The 23,060-nt window shown below is 50.5% G+C and overlaps 1 protein-coding gene across 6 annotated transcripts in view; it reads left to right on the forward strand.

The window, feature by feature from the left end:
* CTBP2 (C-terminal binding protein 2) overlaps nt 1-23,060 on the forward strand; it is a 158,929-nt gene that overhangs the window by 32,172 nt on the left and 103,697 nt on the right. For 4 of the 6 annotated variants that reach the window (XM_087862582.1, XM_087862580.1, XM_087862581.1 and 1 more), the window contains one exon: nt 17,124-17,225. The exons of 1 other annotated variant lie outside the window; for it this stretch is intronic. The gene's annotated coding sequence lies outside the window, so the exon portion shown is untranslated. Of the gene's footprint in view, nt 1-2,736; nt 4,571-17,123; nt 17,226-23,060 lie in introns of those variants that run through there. One more of the 6 variants, XM_087862583.1, reaches the window with a different exon arrangement.

Genomic DNA, 23,060 nt, shown 5'->3' on the forward strand with positions numbered 1-23,060 from the left:
GCGTGCGGTACAAGGAAATGCATAGATGCGAAGGGTACCAGTCACTTCGTTGGCAAATGCACACACCTGTGCATTTCAAGATCTAGAACACGGCATTGCCCCAGAAATTTCCCTCCTGGCCCTTTCCAGGCAGTCCCCACTCCTGTCTGTCTCCTCACCTCAGGCAGCCCCAACCCCGCATGATGAATTTTGCGTGTTCGTGAAACCAGTACTGTAGGACATACCCAGATGCGTGTGAGTAATGCATTCGTGTCCATTACGTGCCTTTCTGCAAAAGCCTTTGCTAATTCAACATGATGTTTTTGAGATACTTGAATGTTTTAGCCTGGGTCGGTCCCCTGTTCCTTCTTCGTGGCTGTGTAGGGTTCCATCGTAGGAATCTGCCACACTGTTTACCCATTTGCCTGTGGGTGGCCGCTTGGGCTCTTTCCAGCTTTAGGCTGTTCTGAGTAAAGCTGCCAGGGATCATTCTTGCACTTGTCTTTTTATGGACCTTCATTTTCATTTCTCTTGGGTAAATTCCTAGAAATGGAATTACTGGTCATAGAATAGGTATATTGTTTAGTTTTCTAAAGCAGTTAGGAAATTTTATAGTGCTACCCATCACGTAGGGAAACGGAGCTGTTTTTTAAACCATTTAACAGAAGGTTGGCATTCTGCTGGAGGGTGGTGAGGTGGGTAGGGGGCATCCTCCTCTCCCTTGGCCCCTCCGCGAACAAGACGATGCAGAGTCTGTACCGTTTGCTCCGCTGGGAGCGGCCTGGGGAGTTCACTCGCTCTGAACAAGTGGGCATGCCCTCTTTATTTAGCGGGGGCCTGCTTGTCTTGGCTTTCCCTGGATACTCAGAACAGTCATTGATAGCCCCTCTCACGGCTCTCCCTTGCTCTGTGGTCTCCCCTCCCTGCCAGATACTGGGCTCTTCAATGAAGCGTGAGGGTCAAGGTCTTCTAGTTCCTGGTTCTTCACATCTGTGCCTTCCTATTTGCATTTCTGACTGCCAGCAGTTGATTTCTGGAGCCCACTGATAAGTCACATAGTAGCACGTGCATTTCTAGTCTTTTTCAGTGTGAAGATACTGGTTAAGGGGGTGTTTGGGACCCCTCCGTGCAGATCTGCTACCTTGTGAGCTGAGCCCTGCAAAAACCCAGCAATCTGGGTGTGCTGGCTTCACTGGCCTCGGGGAAGCTTCTCCAAGTTTTTCTGGGGCCAGTACATTTGAAGACCTGGTTTATAGGGCTACTGATGTGTCCTTGAGTGGATTCCATTTGCTTATTTATATCCTACCTCTTTCAAGAAACTACTTTGAGGATTCAAGGAAATAGGCTGCTGTAAGAGGGGATGAGATTGGGGAAGGGCCAGAGTTGATTAAAAAAAAAAATGCAAATACAGCAACCATAAATTTCAGGACAGTTGGCCGTGAACAGCTCTCTCTGAGTTTAGGGAGACACCGTGTGCCCTTGAGCTGATCACAGAGAAATGCTCTGTTACAGGGAGTGGTGTACAGGGGATAAAAAGTTACCATTAACCACGGTCTGGTAGCACGTGTCAAACCGCTGCTTGTACCTGGGTCCACCGGAGAAAGTCAGAAGCATGCTGAGGGACAATTTAGAGGGGGCTGTTCTGTGAGGAGCCCTAGTTCTAAAGTGGTCATTTGATTTGGAATGGAATTTAAAATACTTCAAGGACGAGGCCAGTTGATACCGACCAGCTGAACTGGACTAGGTCATTCTTGCTTCCAAAAAAAAATACCGAATCTGCTGGGCATCGGGTAGGTGTTTTAGAGAGGACGGTCAGGAGTTTTACTTTCTGCCCCGGAACTGGTGTATAGGGTAACATTGGGATTACTCGCCCATCTGTCAGACGTAGAGGTGGACAAATGTAGAGGCTAGCCTGGCCGGAAGAAGGAACTCCCAAGTGGTAGGACGACGATGAGGGGGGCGAGCTGAGTTTGCGGGGCAGGTGGGACATGCAGATGGGTGGGTGTGAGGTGCACGTGGAGCTCCCGGGGGAGATCGGCCGGAGGAGATTGACTTGGGAGCATCTGAAAGGGAGTTCAGGCAGAGGGGCAGTCTCTCCTTCCATGCCTGCTTCTCCAGCACCGGCATTCCGTTCTTGTTCCCCGTTGGAACTCCTTGAAGACAAGGTCGGGTTTCATTTATCTTCAAGTCCGCCTCTCTTTTTTTTTTTTTTTTTTAAAGATTTTATTTATTTATTCGACAGAGATAGAGACAGCCAGCGAGAGAGGGAACACAAGCAGGGGGAGTGGGAGAGGAAGAAGCAGGCTCATAGTGGAAGAGCCTGATGTGGGGCTCAATCCCATAACGCCGGGATCACGCCCTGAGCCGAAGGCAGACGCTTAACCGCTGTGCCACCCAGGCGCCCCTAAGTCCGCCTCTCTTAATAGTACCTGCTTCTCCATTGGTGCAGTATCCGAGTGCATGGGGGGGGTGTATGTGGTGGGGGGGTGGGGTCTACCAGATGGGAAGCTAGATGGCAGCTGAGAAAGGGCTGTTGGTTTTGACCATCAGGAGTCTACACCAGCTTTTTTGAATGTATATGTTACTGTATATATGGAAATAAGTCTGCATAGCTGTGTATGTACTGGTGGTGGGGGGAGGTGATAGGAAGGAAAGCTTGACTGCAAGTCTCATATAAAGCAATGGTGGAGCCCCAGGGAGTTGACTGGGGGGAACTGGGCTGATCATTTCTGTGGGCGAGGCGTGGGGAGACAGGAGGGCGAGTGGTGTTAACTGGGAAGGCTTCGTCTGAGGAGGAGGCTGGGGTGCAGGAACCGCGCAGAAGGGCCAGTGTGGCCAAAAGGAACAAAATCATTTTACTGAATGACGGCCCCACTGAGTGTTTCAGTCCACCCGTGTGTTCTAGCTTCCCCGTTGACACCACGGGTCAGGTTGTGGGGTCTGGCCCCATGGGTGGTGTTTCTTAACCCTTCTTGTCTGTGCTGTGGGGCCGGAGTTTGCTGCCCAGTGAACAGAACTTTACCTGCGTCCAAAGAGAAGGAGAAATCCCCTTTGCAGTAACTTCCCCTTCCACACTCTTGATTTCTGTCAAGCGCTGGGTGCTTCAGAATGACTCGAGAACACTTTAATATTCACGATCGCCTGTTTTAAATGGAATTAGAACTTGAGTCAGAGCGTCTTGGTGCGTCTGGGTGGCACTCCTCTCCCGTACCTGTGAGAAGATGCTTTCCGAGCGGCAAGGTGACTTGCCCAGGGTCACACGGTTGGACAAGGCAAGAAGGTACCCACAGGAGGGATTCCAAACTACAGCCCCGATTTGGGCTGTGGTTGTCAGGAGTGTTGCAGTCACCCTGGTCCTCTCCCAGACTGCCCACTGCACTGCAGTCTGTTTGGAAGGCTCCCCTGGCCTCTTGCTTACCGCACCCCGGCCCCCATCAGCTTTCCTTTCCCAGGAAGGAGACACCTGTTGAGGTGTTGGGCTGGGCTCTCTCCTGTTCGGTGTTCTGTTTGGCTTTCAGACCCTCTGCCTTGATGCTTCTTCAGATGTTCTTAGGACCCTCTTGCAGCGTTGGTCGTGGGGGGCTGACTTGCCCACGCCTCCTCATATTTGGATGAGTTACCAAGAGATTGGCAGTGAAATCTCCCAAAGTCTTAGGACAGACTCTGAGAGCTCCCTGCTCCTTTTGCTGTCATCCCTGCTGTGGCTGCAAGACTATTGGGGTGTCGGGGTTCAGCAGTCAGGGAGCGCTTGCATCCCCTTTGGACACTTGGTATGCGACATGCTTGTTACCCACGCTTAGCGGACTTGAAGTCCTTGTCCGTTTTCTTTCTGAGCACTTGCTGTTTGCCAGGTACTCGGGAGGCAGGGGCGAACCAGGCTTCGTTTTGCTTATGTTCCCGTGGAGAAGATGCTGCTCACATTGGCTTTTTACAGAAATGACACTTGCTACCTTACTAAAATAACGGAGACACGGACCACACTTGCTCCCTTCAGAGTTCCCCGGTTGACGTTGACAAGGTTTACATTCTTTAACCTGAGGAGGGGAGGGCTAGAGTGGAACGCCAGTCTGTATCACTAACGTTTCAGAAGAAAGCTGTATCTGTGCTCTATGTTTAAATATAGCACGGTGTTTGCTACTGAGTTGGAGAATAAGCAATTGAATATGTAGGTCATTGACTTAGGAGAATGAGTGCGGAGTTTTCTTTGCGTCTGATTTAACACTGTCTTACAATTGGGCCGTTGATGCCATGTCAAAATTGGGTTACACAGAGTTCAGCAAGGTATCCGGGAGGAAAACTGTAGGAATCACAGGAAGATATCTTTGCCCCCTTAAGGCATTAGGGGCGTGACTTGGTGCTGGGCCCTGTGGTTTGCAGCCAGCCACGGGGGCACTAACCGTGCTGGGGTAGTATGGGGAGGGACGGAGGGACAGGCCGGGCGCCACGCTCCTGAGCAAGTCCATCAGGAACGGGGGCACGGAGGCTGTACTTAATCAGGATAAATGCCAGCGGTGTGTTTTAATACGTGCTTGATTCCGAAGCGCTGCTTGGAATTGCATATTTAAAAGGAAACTGCCATCCCCTTTTGAAGGTATGTGACATTTAAAAGATCTGTAGCAGAAGGTAGGTTTGACAGCTTCGAATTATATTTGAAGGAGTTTTTCTTTTAAGAACGAAAATGATTGCTTCTATTTTAAATGTCATCACAAAGACATAAACACGTTTAATCAAATTATATATTTAATTTATGTAGAATGTAATTTTTATTTCTGTGGAAGACTTACTGGTTATTTCTTCAGCAGCTTTGAAGCTGGGCAGTGTTGGGAGATTTGAAAACATTCAGCTTTTTGAGTAAGTGGCTATTTAAGGGTTTCTAGAAGCAGGAAAAAAATAGCATTATTATTGAAATCCTTCTCAGCCGTACACTGTATCTAATGGCACATTTTGGGGAGAGGGAGATGTTTTTGTTACTGTCTCCGGGAGACATTAAAGATAAACTCCCATTGAAAGAATCGAAAAAAGTGCAGCCCTGAAGACAATAAAGGCAGAAACAGCGGAGACACTCCTGTAATTTTCTTCCTTGGGTTCTTTGAATCAGCAGGGAGTTACCGGCGAGCATGAGGAGTGAGTATGCCAGCTCTCCTTAAAAGGGAGGCGGCGGGGGATCTGGGAGGACAGACAGAATGCCACAAAAGACCTTAGGTTGATACAGTGTGATTAAGTTTTGTCCCAGAAGCCTGCTTGGAAAAGCAGGAATGTCGCTGTGGGTCCACGCAGGCAGGTGGCTCCCCTGACCCCGGTGACCTGCTGGGACACTTCAGCTCCAGAACTTTCTTTGAGCGAGCTGGGTGTTGGAAAGTGGCCAGCCCAGTGTACAACCGTGTATATCAGCCAGGGACGGTCTTGGCCTGTTCCAGCCTGTTGCCTGTGGTTTCGATTTAGCCAGGCTGGGTCAGGGAGGCCTGGATTTAGTTCCCCGCCAGGGTACCCACTCACCCGGCACAGACCAGCTCCAGGGGCTGATTTTTCTCTACTGTTCTTCCCAGGGCTGCTCAGCCAGGGAGGGCGCCCTCTGTCACATGTGACCTGGGGAGCCCCCGGTGTCCACAGCAGCTGGGAGAGAGAAACCGGTCAGTTGTGCCTGGTCCCAGGAAGGAACTTACATAGCAAGCATCTTTGCCGACTGCCCTGGAGAAGGTCAGGGTTCAGGAGCTGGGAGCTCTGGCTCTTGAGAAAGGAGGCTGGGCTCGCGGGCCCCCGGCAGTGTGTAAATCGTATTCATAGGGTTTGGCTCCTCGTGGCTCCTTCTTGTAAACACAGCAATCCACAAAAGAAAGGAGTTACCCTATCTATGGTCAACATGAGCTCAACTAAACCAAAAAAAACAAAACAGAATAAACCTGGTGGTTATTTTTGTAATTAGACTATTTTGAAGTAATCCTCAAATCCCATGTAGTTGTAATCATACCCTATCTAGTCTTCCCCAATGGTAACATCTTGCAAAACAATAGTAACAGTGAACACAACCAGGAAATTGATATTGATGCGTCCCCAGATAGCCTTCAGATTTCCCCAGCATTTACGTGTTGGTTTGGGGGGGGGGTGTTTACTTCTGTGCAGTGGCACCACAAAGGGTCGGTTCCCGCGTGGCCCACTGTGGTCAAGATGCAGAACAGTTCCACGGCCCCAGGATCTCCCCTGTTGTCCACTGACAGCCACACCCCCTTCAGGTGGCCAAGACCTGGCTGGCTCAGGGAATGTTGGAGGCTTGGAGTGTCCTGCCCTCTTCCTAGTCCCTCCCCCTGAGAACCACGAATCTGTTTTCTCATCTGATTTTGTCACGTAAGGATGTTAACATACGTGGAGTCAGAATACGTGGCTACGTGGCCTTAGGGGATTGAATTTTTTCACAGCGTGATTCCCTTTGAGATTTCATTTAAGTTGTTTCGTGTATCCCTGGTTTGTTCCCTTTTACTGATGAGGAATATTCCATCCCAAAGATTTCTGACCCAATCTTAGGCAGAAGTGGGTAAGAAGAAACCCACTGTGGGGACCTGAGTTCTGAAGCTCCCCCCTGCCCCTGCCCAGTTGCTCGATGTCAGGAGAGCTGGGCATCACGGGCCTCCCCTTTGCTCACCCCGTCTGCGTGACCGGCCATGCGGGGACGCGCGCGAGTGGCTTCTGCCACGTTGGCTCGGCTGGTTTGAGAAACCAGCAGGAAGAGCGGCCTTCCCCTTGGGAGTTTTGTTCATCTGTGATGTATGCTTTCGCGTCGTGCTCGTTGACTGCAGGATGTGAAGACACCGAACTTGGGATAAGGGATCATGGAATTTTGAGGTTTTGTGTTCCTAGCAGTCACGTGGTGACAGTAGCGACACGTGGGGCTCAGGCTTGCTGCACGAAGGAGGGGAAGGCAGCGTCCGCGGGGCTTCAGGGGTCTGTGTGGAGACCCTGGGTGACTTTGGCGTGCTTTCATGACAACTGTAAACGCACATGTCCTGGGAACCTAATTTCAGAGGGACACGTTTGAGCTGCCGTCCCTTCAGGAAGCACAGGTGCGCTGCGTGGTACACATAGGTGTGTGTGTGTGTGTGTGGATGTATGTATGTATGTGTATGTATTTACACGTTCATCTTGTAAGGGAGGACAGCACTGAGGGATTACTGCCCTCGTGACCATCCGTGCTAAAAGGTTGTCTGTACTTTCAAAATTAATGAAACGCAACTGAGTAATTAGGTGTGTGTGGAAGGGAGTTCAGGATTCCCAGGGTTATTTACCTGCTGTATATGAATCGACAGGTAATATTTACGTGCTCCTTCGGGGCTCCTTTGTTCCTTTTCCTGGATAAGACTGTTGGGCCAGCCTCGCTGCTGGTTGTAGGCGATGCTGCTTGGATGCTGCTTGATCCGGTGCCTGGGAGGCACCTGCACTGAAAAAAACAAAACAAAAAACCCCACCTGGTGCTTGGGATGGGGTCACGCAACTGGAGGAGGGGTTCCCGGCCTGGGCTGGTGTTTGGATTTTCTTTCCTGGTCCTGGATTCCTCTGGGTTAAGAGGGACTGGCATCTGTATCAGGGATCGTGCGACTGGGTGGTCTGAGCCGGGGTCACAGGTGAAGAGCCTGTCCTGTCTGTTTCGGGGCTTTCCACAACTGCCAGGTGTTCCGAGGGCGTGTTGGGGTGGGGAGTGGAAAGGACCAAGCCAGGCTCCATTCTGCCTTTGTCTCTGGTGGGCCAGGTGATCTGGGTCTCGGTTTTCCTTCGAGAAGATCTCCTCTGACTCTGATTTATTCTTGAAAATAAAACTTGTTGCCGCTGAAGGAAGTACCTTCTGGACCCGTACATTAATCCTCAGTTAGACGTTTGGGGCCTCGCTCATGTTTGCATTTGCGGAGTTTCCCTATATGCTGTTCTCTGTCCAACACCCGGCCTTGTAAATGGATTTTAGAAAGTTCAGTCTTTCCTCTGTGGCAGGTACCACAGCTGCTCCATTTGATGGCAGTGATGTTACTTCATTTTATGCTTAAATCCTCCCTGAACCTCGAGGTTTGGGTTTGAATAAATTTGCTTTGAAATAAAATCAGAACCCAATTTCCTACGGCCTTTTTTTTTTTTTCCTTTCTAGGATTCTTGAATTTACCCAGTCGTGTCAGTAAAGAAAGTATTTGATAAATGACAGGGTTTCCCGTGTGCCCTGAGCCCGGCTCTGAGCACGTTACCCGCAGTATCGCCGGAATCCTCCCACACGAGGTGCTGCTGGTCACCTCCTGGGCTCCTCCGGAGGGAGGCATTCTGAGGATGAGAGGGTGACCCGCTTGTCCGGGACCACACACAGCCTCCTTCCAAGGCTCTTAACTGTGGGCTGGTGTCTGAGTTCTCCAGCATAAAAATCGGGTCGTGTCCCTGCTGGCATGGCGCTGACCAGCTAAATCAGTTACAAAACAGGCACAGCGGCGGTGGGCTTCTGTGGTGCATAAAGGGGTGGGGGTGAGGACGCGGTGTGGGGGAGAGCAGGGGTCTGAGGGGGCTGTTAGCTGTCTGCGCGAATTTTACCCAGCTTCACTGCCTTGCTCAGTCTTCCACGTGGAGCCCGTTGATCAGTCGTGTTGCTACTGAAAGCTGATCACTCTTCGTGTAAGTCATTCTTCAGGGCTTGAGGACCCCGCTCTCAATCCTCAAGTGCTTCTCTGTGCTCCTTCTTCCGCGGTCTGAGCTGTGGCCAAGAACTTGGCCGAGCCTCTGAGAACCCAGCCCTGTTCTCACCCCTAGTGATGCGTCGTTCTCCGGTGGCCCGGGCATGCATGGGTGGCAAGCTCCCCATCAGAGCCCAGGGACTCCCACTGTGTGCTCCCCCCCCCCCCCATGGATTCTCCCAGGTTGCTTGGCCACTGGAATTCGGACTTAGGCCTCAGCATCCCCAGGAGGGACACCCTGTTAGAGACTGAACTTGCATGAGGATGTGGGAGATACCTTACCTGCTTTAAAACCCACCTAGGGAGTTGCTGCCATGGGCAGGCGACTCTCATTCTGTATTCCCGGCTTCGGCTCCCTCCCTCCTGACAGAAGAGCCCACGGCATCTTCCCTGTGCATTTTCCGATTGTAGGAAATGGAGAATATAGGAGAGTATGCAGAAAATTAAATGATTTTCATGATCTGAAAGACTTACGTTTTAAAAATCACCTTTAATCTTAGCGTAGAGAAATAACACTTTGGATGTAATTTCTCTTATGTGTAAGTATATACCAAAAAAAAATGAAAACCATTTAAAGAATACTTTTAAATGACAATTGGATTATTCTATGTATTTCATATTTTTTTCCACTTAACCTATAAGTATTTTTTCCTATGTTAAGTATTTTTTCATTATTTTTAAACTATATAATCTGTTGATACAGGTGTCATCACGATACATAGGTACAGGAAATACAGGTATATAGCTGTTTATCAGGAAAGATAGTTATCTTGCTATTGGGGGGCATCTTAGATGGTTTCTTATTTTTATGTAAATGCCGTTCCCTCCTCTGATCCCTGCCGAGGGGTAGAATGGGGTGAAGGATGAAATCTAACTTCTCAGAAGAGGAGCCCTCCTATTCCCACCAGTGTGTGGGGTTGTCTGTCTCGTCGTTGCTTCAACATTCTGCTTTCTCATCAGTGGATTTTATTTTAAAGGCCGTCAGCCTGTAGGTTTGGTGTTGCCGTGGTACCAAGCACCAGGAGAGCCCTCCACTTCCCATCAGACCCTGTGCCCTTTGTCACTTGGGGGTTTAGATGGGGTGCCTGGAGGAAAGGAGCTCAGATGCCACCTCCTCCTCTTTGGAGTCTGCCACTCTACCAGGGAGAAAACCCAGGCCAGGGCCTGCTTTCCAGATGCCCTGATGGGTTAGTGGTTCCACCAGCTGGGCTCCGTCCTCAGGGAGCCCGTCTCTGCACTCCGGGAGGGTTCCAGGCCGCCCTACACAGAGGGGTATGTGCCTCAGCCTTTAGGTTTCCTCTTCAGTTACTACTTGGAACCGTGAGAAGCCACCTATAGGTGTCTCTGACTTGCAGTGTGGGATTATCTGCATTCCTCCCTTGCTGGAAACTGGGTCTTGGTACATTCAGCAGAGGCCTCTGTGGCCGGGCTTCCTTGGGAGCCAGACTGATTGGAAGGGGGTCCTGGCCCCCTGGCAGGGATTCCTTCCACTCCTCTAGTCTTTTCAGAGTTAACAAGGCAGCTTCATGGCCTGTCTGACTTTTCGCACAGGCTTCTATGAGCCGAGGGTCCGACGGCTTAGGCCAGCTGCCTTCCCTCCCTGGCCAGCTGGGCAGTTTGGGGTGTGGGAACACAGCTTGAATTCACAAAGTGACGTCATTGTGTGTGTGTGGGGGGGGGGTTGATGCTTATGGATCTACTCCTTTCCCCCCCGAAAACCTTGGCCTGTGCCCGGCCTGATCAGCAGCCCCCATTTATCAGTTGGCTTTCCATGGTCATTACAGTTGTCTCCGAACCGCCGCTGCCCCCCAGCCTGGCATCCTCGTGTCCTCGTTTATTTCCCCAGTGGAATAGCTGCTCGGGACGGAGCATTTCTGCAGCACCTACGCTCTCCTGGTCACCTAGCCTGTCTCAAATTTGCAGGCTCTGTGGGGCACAGAATATAAAAGCTGAAAACAGAGCAGAGAAAGGGACAAATTAATTGACTACATCTGAGACAACACTGAGAAAATATCCTATTTTGTTTTCCTTAAAAAAATGGCAGAGTTCCAAGACTCCCCTTACAGTTTTCCATGGCCGCCCTTCTAGTTGAAGACAAGAGTTCTGAAGTCTTGGCTGTTGGGCCTTGACGTTCTTAAAACTTAAAACCAGCTGAACATATTTAATATTACAAAATTTCCATAAACATTCGCCACAAAGACTGTGTATGTAAAGTTTCTGCCTGGAGGGCATGTTTTTTATTGAAGTTGAAGCTCTTGGACATCGGGGGATTATAATGAAGTGTTGATTTGACCTTAAGTGTCTCGATGGCAACGTGGGCTGTATAGGGACCTGGAAAGAATTAGCTTGCAGGGTTGTTGGGTTTGGTTTTTTTCTTCCCCTGAATAAAGGCTAATTGTTTCAAAGCTAATTAATATGGTTTACTTATTATTAGGCAATAGTAAGTTGAATTGAGTCCTGGGGAGGAATAACCTGGCTGCTCTGGGGTGACGGCACCTCAGATCCTACCGTGTTCACTCTGTCCTGTCTGACGTGTAGGGAACATTTTGCTCTCTGGTGGACATTGTCCTTTGCTTGCTTTTCCCCCCACGTAGCAGCTAAAGCAGAATTCTGTACTGCGCCATGCCGGATGGGCTGGGCCTTTCTGGGGTGAGTTAACAATTAAGTCTGGGCAGGCAGAGGGGTGGGGGCACCATCCTGGGCCACTGGGGCTTATGTATGGCACTGTTGGCCTGGCATCCAGAGTGCAGGGCAGATCCCACCCTGGCCCAGCCTGCTGCGAGGCAGAAGGCTGCACTGCCACCACCGCCACCCCCTGCCGGCCCTTCCTGCCCCCACCTTGCTCCTCTGCCCAGTCTGCTGGCGGAGCCCTGGTGCCATCTCACTAGTCCTGCGGGGTGCTTTGCTTTGCCCCACACATCCTCAGACCCTGAAGAGTGAGGGTCACAACTGGCGGTGGACGGTCTCCCCCTCCCAGTGAGAGACCAGCCGAGGTGACCAGGGTGTGAAGCGGGGGCTAGTAAGGAGGACAGGGTATGGACACAGAGAACCGAGTGCCCTGCCCTTGTCGTTCTGAAACAGGGGCCCAGGGTGCTCGGGCATCCTGTGAAACGCTCTTCTGGTGCTGTTGCAAGTGGCCTCCATGGGCCTGTGTCCGTCCACCTGGCCGGACGGACTTGTGACACGGACAGGTCCTTTTTATGAGGCGGGCATTTGGTTTTTCCATGAACTTTCAGGTTCCACGTCTGCCTGAGGCTTTTCCCTGTCTGTCGCCTTTGAACTTGAGACGGTTAAGAGGACCCGCTGTGGATATCAGGGAAAGCCCCTGGCACCCCCTTTCCGTGCCCTCATGTCCTTCTTGTAGTCCCATCACTAAGGGTCACTGCCCTTTCAGACTGATGCCCCCCCCCCCCCAACAGTGACAGGGGCCTAGGTTTACAGCAGGAAGGGAGAATAGAGTGCAACAGGTCTTGCCTGGGGGTGGACCCACAGACCTTCAGGTCACAGTGGGCTCCCTGGGGACCCCATCCGAGGCCCTTGAGAGGTGGGGTGAGCCTTCTCTGGAGCTTTGGTTTGACTTTTGTTTCTGTGGGCCCCTCTTTCAGCAGCCCCATGGGCAAGTCAGCCTTGGCGGGCTGGGCTGCCCTGCCGGGAAGCACAGAGGGACAGCAGGGTGCCACGAGGTGGGGCCTCGCAGCTGTGGAGAGGTGGGCAGTTCCTGGAGTCATGTTAGCATGACCTGTCATGTTAGCACGGCTCTGTTGTCAATGTCCTAACGGTGGGCGCCGTCCTAAGAGCACTAGTTGGCGGTGTCTGTGCCAAGGGAACATTGACAAGAGGGAAGGCTGGGGTTCTGGGTGCTTCCTCACCCGGTGTCTTGTTTCTTTGCCAAGCACAGCTTTGCCACAGGACTCAGTGAGGTGAGGGGCAGGTGGGATGGGGGCATGTTGGTCTCAATGACCCAGTTAAGAGTATTATATTCTTGTGCCAAATAGGAACCATTATCTCGTGATGTGGGCAGGTGGGTTTGGTTTTTAGAAGACGCTAATGACGATGACCTTGTCCTGGAGCCGAGTGCCGAATCGGATGACGACTCACATTTTCGCAGTACTTGATGTCTGCAGGCCCTGGGCCGGGCTTCCTTGTCTCTTTGCAAGGGCCCTGTCCCCTGTGAAGCAGGTGCAGTCTTCGTCTCAGACAGGGCAGAGTTCTAGGGAGTGGGTTGGTCATCCTCACCCACGGAGCCTGGCGTTCTCCTGCCCTGCTAGTGCTTTGTGCTCTTCCCCTTGTCCCTTCCCAGGGGTCCTTCATTGCAGTAAATTCACGATTACCTAAGGGATGATTTTGCAGACTGCTTTCAGGTTTTCTGTTTAAGTGGTAAATGTCGATGGGGTTCCCTGGATCCGAGAGGAGGCTGCAGATGCCGTGAGCCAGTTCCAGATAAGGCTGGTGCTCTCCAGGAACCTGGGCCGCCTGCTCCATCCACATCTGTCACTCGAGGGTCCTTTCCCTTCTCCTAAGACTCGCCCAAGCCGAGCTGTACTGGTCAGCCTGGAGATGATGTCGATAAGGGTGGGGGAGGGGGGGAAGGGCGCCACCTAGAACCAGCAGGTAAAGCAGCCCCCACCGCAGGACATCGCAGGACAGTAGGATGGGCCTACAGCCTAGATGAGCCAAATGTGAACCAGAGCAGAGAATCCAGGCGGGGTTCAGGCAGGCCCCAAGTGGTGTCGGGAGCTGACACGTCAAAGCCTGAGATGCAAGAAGTAGCATGAGGAGAACTCACACAGAGCAGGTGCAGGTCAGTGGGCGTTTTGTTCCTTAAATGACGTTGCCACAGCTGGGACGGTGGGAGAGCCCCAGCTGGCTGCCCGTGTACCCTCTCCTCACTGCTGGAGGGCCTTTAGTGCCATGCAGGGCCCCGGAGCCACTGGGAAAGAGGGTCGAAGTTCAGGCAGGATGGGTCCTCCTGGAATGAGCCAGGACCCGCGCCTCTCGGCCCCCGCCTGACCTTGCCCTGGCCCTTCACAGATTTCCCAGGCGCTTCTCTCCTTCCATTTCAGGAAAGTAGTCTTACTAACTGTATACCGAACAGTAGCTTTCATCTGCCCGACTTCATGTGAGAAGGAACTAGAAATCCAGAGGAGACGATCCTTCTAGGCAGCTGTCCTGAATTGTCTGTTTCCTGTACGTAGAAAGCCCCAGGACCTGGCCTGGCCCAGATTCCGCCAGGGTCTGGGTGCTGCTGTTTCCCCTGGTGTGGGCTGAATGCCCATGTCCACACCCCTCATTACCCCAAAATATGGGCGGAACACGTTTGCCAAGTGCTGTTTAATAGCTTCACCCAGGTTGATGGTGCAGGCCCAAAAGAGGAGCCTTTCTCCCTGGCCAGACACAGGAGCTGCCTGGCATTCGCCCGCTGTGCCTGAGTCACTTGGGGGGACAGCCCGCTCTGGCTCCTGAGGTGGCTTGTGTAGGCGCGGTGGCGATTGTAATCAGCGAAGTCATTTCCGTGCCTTGTTGCGTGCTCCTGGAAGTTCTTAGATCCTGGCGGGTCTGCGCAGCCCTCCTGCACGTGGGCTGCCCTCGGGTATCTGCGGCAACGAGGGCTTGTGGATTTGTAGCCTTTCTGCAGCTCTAGTTTTTAAAAGTACTTCTTACCACCTTCAAGTAACAGTGGGCACTGGCTTCCAAGATCCTGGCAGTCTTCCAAGCCTTTTTGCGTTCTTAATCTGCTACGTAATCCGTTGGCTTGGGCGGTCTACAGGCTCTCCTGAATTTGTCACCTCCTCCATGAAGCCTTCTAAACAGCCGAGTTGTCTGTTCCCTGTCGAATTAGTTTCACTGTGAAGCATTATCTCAAAGGAAGACTCTGTGCCCACCAAGATTAGGTAAATGTGAACGTGTTGGTGTATTTTCTCTTTAACCTCTGTTTAAATATGAGAAGTAACTTTACACACTCTGCTCAATTTTCCTTCCCCAGTAACTTTTCCTTCCCTCCCTCCTTTCCAAAAGGGACCTCTTCCTATTATACAGTCGACCCTTGAACAACATGAGGTTTAGGGGTGCCGACCCCCCCCCCATGCAGTCAGAAATCCACATAGAACTTTGGACTCGCCCAAAACTTAATTCCCAGTAACCAGTGGTTGACTAGAAGTCTTAATCACAACCTAAACAGTCGATTGACACATTTTGTATGTTATTTGCATTATAGGCTGTATTCTTAAAATAAAGCAAGCTAGGAAAAAAATCGTTAAGAAAATCATCAGAGAAAATACGTTTACAGGACTGTACTCCATCAAAAAAAATCCACATATAAGTGGACCTGCACACTTCACACTCGTGTCGCCTGAGGGTCAGATGTACATGTAATTTCCTTGTGTTTTTGGAAATGCATTGTTTACATATATATGTATCCATCAACATTCGAGTGTCTGTTGTGCAAAGCCCTGGAAACAAAGAAAAAGGAAGCCTGTGACCTACTAGGACGAGCAGTGCTAGACCAAGGAGATTGATTCCATTGTGCAGTTAAGTATTTGATTTTCGACTCTGTTCCACACCTGGAGAAATCTAGAAATGAATCAGTTGCGATCAAGACATTAAACCGAAGAGACTTGGAAGTGGTCAGGGTATGTAACAGCCTGGCAGCTGGGGCAGGAAGGTGATTGCTATGAGGTGGGTTTTGAAGGGTGAACAAGAGTTTGTTAGGCAAGCTCTTGCCTCCTGAAAATTCCAGGATGGTTCCTAGATAGAGTAAATGCTTAGTTATTAAACATGAAACGTAATTGTGTCGTGAGATGCTCGGCACTTCTCCCCTTCCCAGCACTTAATAAATTAAGGCTGGCGTGTCTGTCCCCTCCTCCCCACCCCTCCTTGAGTTGGAAAGTGGGGGCATAAGGTGGTGTGGGAGTGGAATTACTTTTTGACCTTGGATATGATAACCCTGACCGTAGAGGTCACCTGTATCTAAGTAGTTCTTCAGAGCCGTGCCTGCCCTTGACTCGGTTCTAGTCGTGGTGTGGGAGCTGGCCGATATCAGTGCCCCGATGCTGTGTTTCAGTACACTGAATAGAAAACACAAGTACGGTCTTCTTTTGAACGGGGGACTGCATGGACCTGGGAGGCCCAGTGGTTCCTTTCTCCGACTTGCTGTGTAATTGGGCAGGTTATGCCACAGGATTGGATCCCAAGAAATGACCCCGTTGTTTTAAAGGAGGAGAATGTGAGGCACCCGGGTGTTTCAGTCAGTTGAGTGTCCGACTCTTGATCTCAGGCTCAGGTCTTGATCTAAGGGTCGTGAATTGAGGCCCCTCATTGGACTCCACACTGGGTGTGGAGCCTACTTTAAAAAAAAAAATTAAAAGGAGGGAAAAGTATATTAGGAAACTTTAGCTTCCTAAGATTGGAATGGTTTGGAAAGTAGAGTGTAGCTGGGAAGCTGGTTTCCGTAATTTCATCCCCTTTTTGAAATATTAATCAACCATCTGAATCCTGATTGATTGTAAGATGGGCCTGGGAATGGTCAGGGTTGGCTGCAACAGTTATTTCCGGGACGCATACCTCTCCTTTCTCACGGGCCTTGAGAAATACTACCTTGAAACATGGACAGCCTGGTTGCATGACAATTGCGGTGTTGCAGTCCTGTCTGTTCTTCATGGGAAAGTCACCGAAAAGGCGCTTGGACACGCTTGCCCGGATGCTTGCTTGCCTGCTCTGTCCGCCCCGGGGGTACCTTCCCCACCTGCCCCTCTGACGACTCTGTGTGCATAGGAAGTGGTTCAGATAAGTGATACCACCGCAGCAGATTTCCTCTTCGTCCCTTGTATAGTAAAATAAATGTGAGTGCTGTTTAATGCATCACCTCATTTCATATTGCATTTGCCAAGAAAGTGCAATTTTATTGAACATTAGGATTGAATTCTTAACTGAGTAATCAATTTCAGTAGTAAGTTAAAATGCCTTCTATTAATGGACAACTGCAACCGTTAATCAGAGTTACAGTGGATTAACAGTTGTCAGCATTTATGCTAATAGTACTTACAAACCATGGGTTTATGAATTGCACTTTATACTTCCATATTTCTCAAACAGTTGGTAATACTTTTTGCTTGAAGGTATTGATTGTGTTGTCCCTTTGCTCGCTACTTGGAGATGTAAAGAGACGTAAATGACATTTTCACGGTGATGACACAATATCACCTTCTGGTCTTGCACACTTGGCTTCGTGTCAAAATAGATGGAAAGGGTTCATTTGTTCTGGTGCTCTACTGTTTGATCTGGTGTGCGACTAAAGCAAGACAAATAGTATTTTTAATGAAACCATTTAATATCCTCTGGTAGCTTAGAATCGAAGGCATTGGAAAAATGCAATTAAGGAATGGCTAGATGTAAACAACAGAGAAAAAAAAATCACCGCTTCAGCTCCACTGACCCAATTCATTGTACTTTCAGACTTTCATCGCCTTAAATGGTTTCGAACCAATGAAGCTGGAGTCCCTTAAAAAGACGGACAGCCCATCGTGTGAACTATAGTTTGTGGACAGATTTATATTGGTGAGTTACTGTAAAATATCTCCAGGTAAAAGCTCAGGTTTTTTTAAACCCCTCTGGAATGCGTTTTCAATTAGTTGATGACTATGGATTGCCAGCAGGCTCTGGATGTTTCATTGGGATGTCTAATAGCAGGATCCTATTGATTGTCTTTCAATTAATTGCATCTGGTATTTTCATTTATCAAAAGCAAAATACATGTAATTAACTCTGAAGCAATATAGTTCAGTGTAAAGTGATTGTTTCTGCTGTCGCTGCTGCTACAGAGATAAGTCAACGGAAATTATACTACTAGGAAACTCAAGGCAGAATGGAAGCCGTGTAGGACTTCTCGACGTATTCATTACAAAGAATAAAAATGAATTAGGGAAATAGTCTCATGCCACCCCAAAGACGCTCGAGTGAAAGGGTAGACGGACATCTTTAGAAAGGAGACAGCTTGCTGATGAAGGCACATCTCTGATGAGCTTACATTTTTAGAGCTACCAACCTCTAGGATGTCTTGAGCACGAAATGATTTTTTCTGGTGGAGTTGACTGGGATGTGGGTGTGCGCGGAGGAGAGCGTTCAATTTTGCCTGCACTCCCTCAGAGTGTGGCAGAGAAAACCTCGATCGATGTAGTTCCATCCTTTACCCAGAGCGGGGTTTGGAGGTCCGGAGTCTAGTCACAACACGCTCCTTGCCATTTTTCACAAAACCTGCATCTTAACTCAAAGTCTCAAAATGGCAACTTCTCAGAAGTGATTGATGTTTACCCTGCTGGAAAAAAAATGTTTTCTCCTTGAGCTAACAGCATCATTTAAAAGTAAGACAAAGAGTGTGAGAGTGAATTTTCTCAGTGTCCTTTCTGTCAAACCCCTGGCGTGTTGCCCAGCGTGTTGGATAGCATCTAGCCTCGGGTTCGGAGATTGGGCAGGTGCGCCCCTGTGGGCTGGGATCCGGCCTCCTCGGAGCTGGGCTCCGCTGGAGATCTGCACTGCAGTGTTCCTCTGGGAGCTCCTGTGGGTGGGAGGCCGAGCGCAAGCACAGCCTGAACCTAGCCAGCAGAGGGTTGTGGCCCAGGGAAGGGTCTCGCTGTGTGTCCCCCTCTCTCCCCATGGGGTAGAGTCAGTGGGAGATCCTGATGGAAAACTTACCTGGACCTGGGCCTCTTCCCGGCATTTGGAGGTCGTCTTATGTGTGAATTCAGTAGTTGGGCTGCGATGGTCCCCAAGATTGCCTGCCTTTTTTAAGATTAAATTGGGTGTCGTAGTATGGAAGCTTCTCCAGGGAGTGAGCCCGGAGGGCTCACCCGACCAAAGGCCACAGCAGAGTGTGTAGTTCAGAGGATTTCTTATCAGAGGAGACTCCATGTTCTTGGGACAATTCGAAGAATCTTAGCATTGGGGAAGGCGAGAGACTGAAATATTGAACATTCTTTGGGGGAGATGGGTGTATTTTATTAGTAAGTCATGATGACCTCTCTCAGCCATAGACCTTCAGTTTTGCCTTCCAAGGCCAACGTTAACTCTTTTCTTTCACCCATTCTTCTTCTAAAAGAAACTTTTCTTTAAGACTCTGTGTGCTAGAGTCTAATCCAGGATCCTCAGGCAGAGGTGTTGTTACAGAATCTTTGTGGGCCTGGGGTTGATGGGGTGTTGGTTTCAGTACTGGGTGCTGGGGACAAAGATGGTTTCAGTGGGTCACGGCGTTGGTGATGGAAATCCGGTGGACTCCCTCCCACAGGCATCCAGTTCCTTGTCCAAACGCTGCTGGTGCCTTGTGTCAGGTCCTTCACTGAAAGGTGCTTGAGGCTCCCCTGCTGGCTGGGGGAACATCTCTGTCGGATAGCCAAAACTGGAGAGTAACTCTTGATACGTTTTATAGATACCACAGGGTTGGAAAACTATTTCCTCTAAAGATAGGAATGTGGAAATTCATAGTAAAAGATGAAATGGGCTTTTTTTTTTTTTAAAAGAATATATATCAAAAATGGTTGAGTAACAGCGTTTTCATTTGACTCAGCCTGATTATTGAACCACGGCAGGTTCCTGTTATCGATGGTTTTGATCTCAGAGAGAAGAACGTTCATGTTGCAAAAATGCATCTGTATCAGAATGCGGTTGCAACACGGCTCCTGATGACAATTTTCCCTGAGAACCGAGCATGCTCAGACACTGGCTTGGGATGCTCGTTCCCACTTCTGTGTTTGGGGCGTAATTTGGGGAAGCAGTTTTCGATAGCACCTTAGAGGAGCTCAAGGTGTTCAGGACCACGCTGGAGTCAACCATCGTTGGAGCACGGCCATCGTGCCGGGAGGATGCTCTCTCTGTCCGCAACCAAACCCTGTTGGCCTGGTGCCCCCCGTGCCCGGCATCCTGCTGGGGAATTTACCTTTGCCCCGACCACCGTTGCAAGTACAGGGTGGATGGAGTTCCCACACGTCCCTAGAGGCATGTGTTCGCTCTTGGAGCTCGTGTCTGTGGCTCGGCACTGTGCCCGTTTTTGGCAGCCGCCCAGGCAGCCCAACCTGTGGTCGATACACCGTGGCATAAGAGGGACAGCTGGCACCGCAGCCCGAGGAAGGACCGCGTGTTGGTTTGAACCCAGTAACTCACCTGCTGAGGTCTCTGGTCTAGACAAATCTTGTTTAATGTGGGCAGAGGAGAAGGAAGTAGATGTTTTGCACAAAACTCATGAAAAGCCACAGCCTCGGAATGGCCAACTCCGAGGCTCCGCAACCGTTGGTACGCCTTTCTGACCTTCGTATTTTTGAAGACGTCCTCATTCAAGAGCGCTGTGTGCCTGTTATTCTAGACTTCATTATTTTGGTTTACAGCCTTTTAAAAATAAATTTCAAGTGAAACGTTTCAGTTTTCTTCCTGTAAAGAGACTCATTTTGTCATCATGAATGAATCATGACATTCGAAGTTTACATCTTGCTTTTTTTTTTTTTTTTTTTTTTTTTGTAGTTTTGCCCTTCGTTCCGTGTGTTGTTAACTGTTAAAATGAAAACCCCAGATACCCTCCGGTTCGCTGATGTCTCCTGGAACCAGGATTCATTCCCCGTCAGTTCAGACGGGTCACTGTTGTTCTGGAACTGTTTTGTTACTAAGCGTTAACACTTGCAGCAGCATGACCCCCCCCCCCCACCCATTACCTTGTGATCACAACCGAAGTGGTAGGGAAGAAGTGATTTTTGTTAAATGTCTACAAATACGTGAAAATGCAAATCCGAGCTCTCTGCCTCTATTCTGTAAAATGATGGCGGGGTAGCGGTGGCTGTGGTTTGGCAAGGACGTGGCAGCCTATCCAGGGGCTTGCGCGTAGAGAAGCTTGTGCACAGTGTTATTCTGGCAGATTGTAGTAATGATCTGCAAGCTCAGTCGGCCTCACAAGCCCCCCAGGAATGGTGGCAAGCGGGGGTCCCCAGGGCACCGGTGACGGCTGTGCCTGGTGGGTGGGGAGAGCCTCCCCCGGGCCTGCCGTGGGCAGCAGGCTGTGCTGGCCATCTGCGGTGTGGCTGCAGTGGGCCAGCAGGATTCCGTGAGGCCCTCTGCCTGGTTGTTGGGGCCTCTGCCCTATTTCTGCCGAGACTGATTTCTTTCCCGAAAAACAGAAGGGAAGTAGTGCCGTACTCTAGAAACCAGTAGCTGCACCGTGGGGTGGGTGTGTGGGTCCTGGCACCGCGGCCTCCAGCGTCCTCCTGAGCTCTTGGCCTGCAGGGTGGACGTGTGGTGCTGCTCGGTTTTTCGGCCAGAGGCAAGACTGCCACCATCGGAAACCGCAAACCAGAGAAAGATTCGCAGGGCCTTCTATCTGTAGAGGACCTCTCTAGAGGAGAAACAGCCAGGAGGCTAGATGCGGGGTAGAAGATGCCGGTGGGGCTTCAGCCAGCTCTGCGGAGAGGAGAGGAGGGCCCCCCAGCTGGGCTCTGGGTGCTTGGGTCTTGTTTGGATTTATTTCCTGAGCCTCGGATCCAAGCTCACATGGGAGGTGTTGATTCACCCGGGTTCCTTCCTCCCAAGAATCTCAAAATCCTACCACGGCTTCTAAGCAGAAGTGCAGAGATCATCCAGCCAAGCCCCCTTGAACAAGCGCTTCTACTTGTCCATGCCACAGGGGTCCAGCCTCCCAACTTGCCGAGGTGGGTGTGTTTTCTGCTGTCGATACTGTCGCCCACCTCCCACTCCTCAAGACTGCTGGTTCTAATCACAGCCCGTCAACCAGCCAGGGAGGCGCAGGCGCAGAATGAAACAGAGGGTCTTAATTTTCACTCTGTCATCTGTGGGTCCAGCACAAGCAAGCCCGTCTGGACTCCCTGGGGTTCCCGGCCAGGGTGGGTCCCTGCCAAACTGTGCTGCGGCTGGAGGGCCTGGCTGGGGACCGATGGCTCCCTGCAGGGCCTCTCCACTGTGACATTGTGGGGCACACCATCCATGTGTCATGCTGGGAAACGTGGATGTGTGGCCCACCTCCCTTTCCGAGATCCCCATTTTATTAAAGTGAGGAACCTGATGGTCAGATCTCTTCGCCAGCACGCGGGTCCTGTGCGAGAACAGAGCTGGAGACACCGCGTAGCCCACACTCAGGCTTCCCCTTGTGCTGAAACACTACAGCGGCATCATTCCAGGACCCCTTTGTAGCTGGTGATGACTCCTGGGGTCCACGGCTCTCTGGTACGTTCCTGTTCTCAGGTGTGCAATGAGTCTGTCCCTCCCCTCACACTTGGTCCGTGTGAAGTGGGGGCTGACCGGGGACGGCTGCTTGCCCCCGAGGGTGTGGCCATGTGTGTGCGGAGAAAGCTGCAAGGCCGGCCATGACGGATGTCCAGACAAGCCCCAGACAGAGGCTGTCCTACCCCTGGTCCCCCCAGTGGACTGGGGAACAGCAGCCCACATTCTGGGACAACCAGAGATTAGCAGTGCACAGATCCTTGTCCTTTCCCCAGGGCTTGAGGCGCGGGTGTTCTGGGAATAGGGAGGAGCGGAGGAAGGTGATGGTTAGGGCCCTGCTGGTGGAAGGAAATGATACTTTGTTTACAGTAGATTTCATAATAAGGATTATGTATGTTGATGTGTGAGTGGGTGAGGAAGTGAACTTTCTCATATGAAAACGTTGGGACCTCTAATCAGGCGTGCCGAGGGCGGTTTAACAGGAGAGGAAAAGGTGTTTTTTTTTCATGTGAGTATTTTTGCATAGGGCTTGTGTGTTGCCACTGTTGCTATGACTTCTAGAATGCATTAGACCAGTAACTTTTGAACCTGGTCTGGGTTGTAATTCCTGTTGTGCCCCCATCGAGGTTTTTATGGAGGGACACACGCCACTTCCCCAGGTTCAAGTGTAATCTGGCATTACTTTAAATTTAGCCTCCGCTCCCTCTGCTGCAAACACTAAAGAAACGCTCCCCGTACAGCCCGTGTGACACGGAGAGAGCCCTGGTATTTTCCGAGTCTTTCATCATCCAGTTTCTGGATCCTGATTTAAGCATTTTCTGAAGTGAGGCTTTGGGAAATGGTCGAGAATCCAGTTGTCCCCAGGTGGAAGGGTTTCCCCAGTCCTGTTTGCCTGGGGCTCCCAGCTAGTTCCCAGCAGAGCACATTTGCTCCATAGATTGATTGATCCATAGATCAATTCCTTTATTTTTGGCAAACTCGGCCACTCCCACCTGGCCCCATGCTGTTAAAAATAAAGTCGTCCTGGTTAACCGAGTGCATTTGCAATTCATTCTTTCCACGTAGCAATTAAGAGAATTCCCCTAGACTTGTACCAGTTAAGGATAAATAGGTTTTAGAAGAAAATGCAGTGTAATTCATTGGTTTTTGTGTGGGGCACATGAGAAGGACATGACGATCTGC

The sequence above is a fragment of the Ursus americanus genome, chromosome 6 (genome assembly GCF_024610735.1).
Source record: "Ursus americanus isolate L20-20 chromosome 6, mUrsAme1.1.p, whole genome shotgun sequence".
In the NCBI taxonomy this organism is placed as follows: Eukaryota; Metazoa; Chordata; class Mammalia; order Carnivora; family Ursidae; genus Ursus; species Ursus americanus.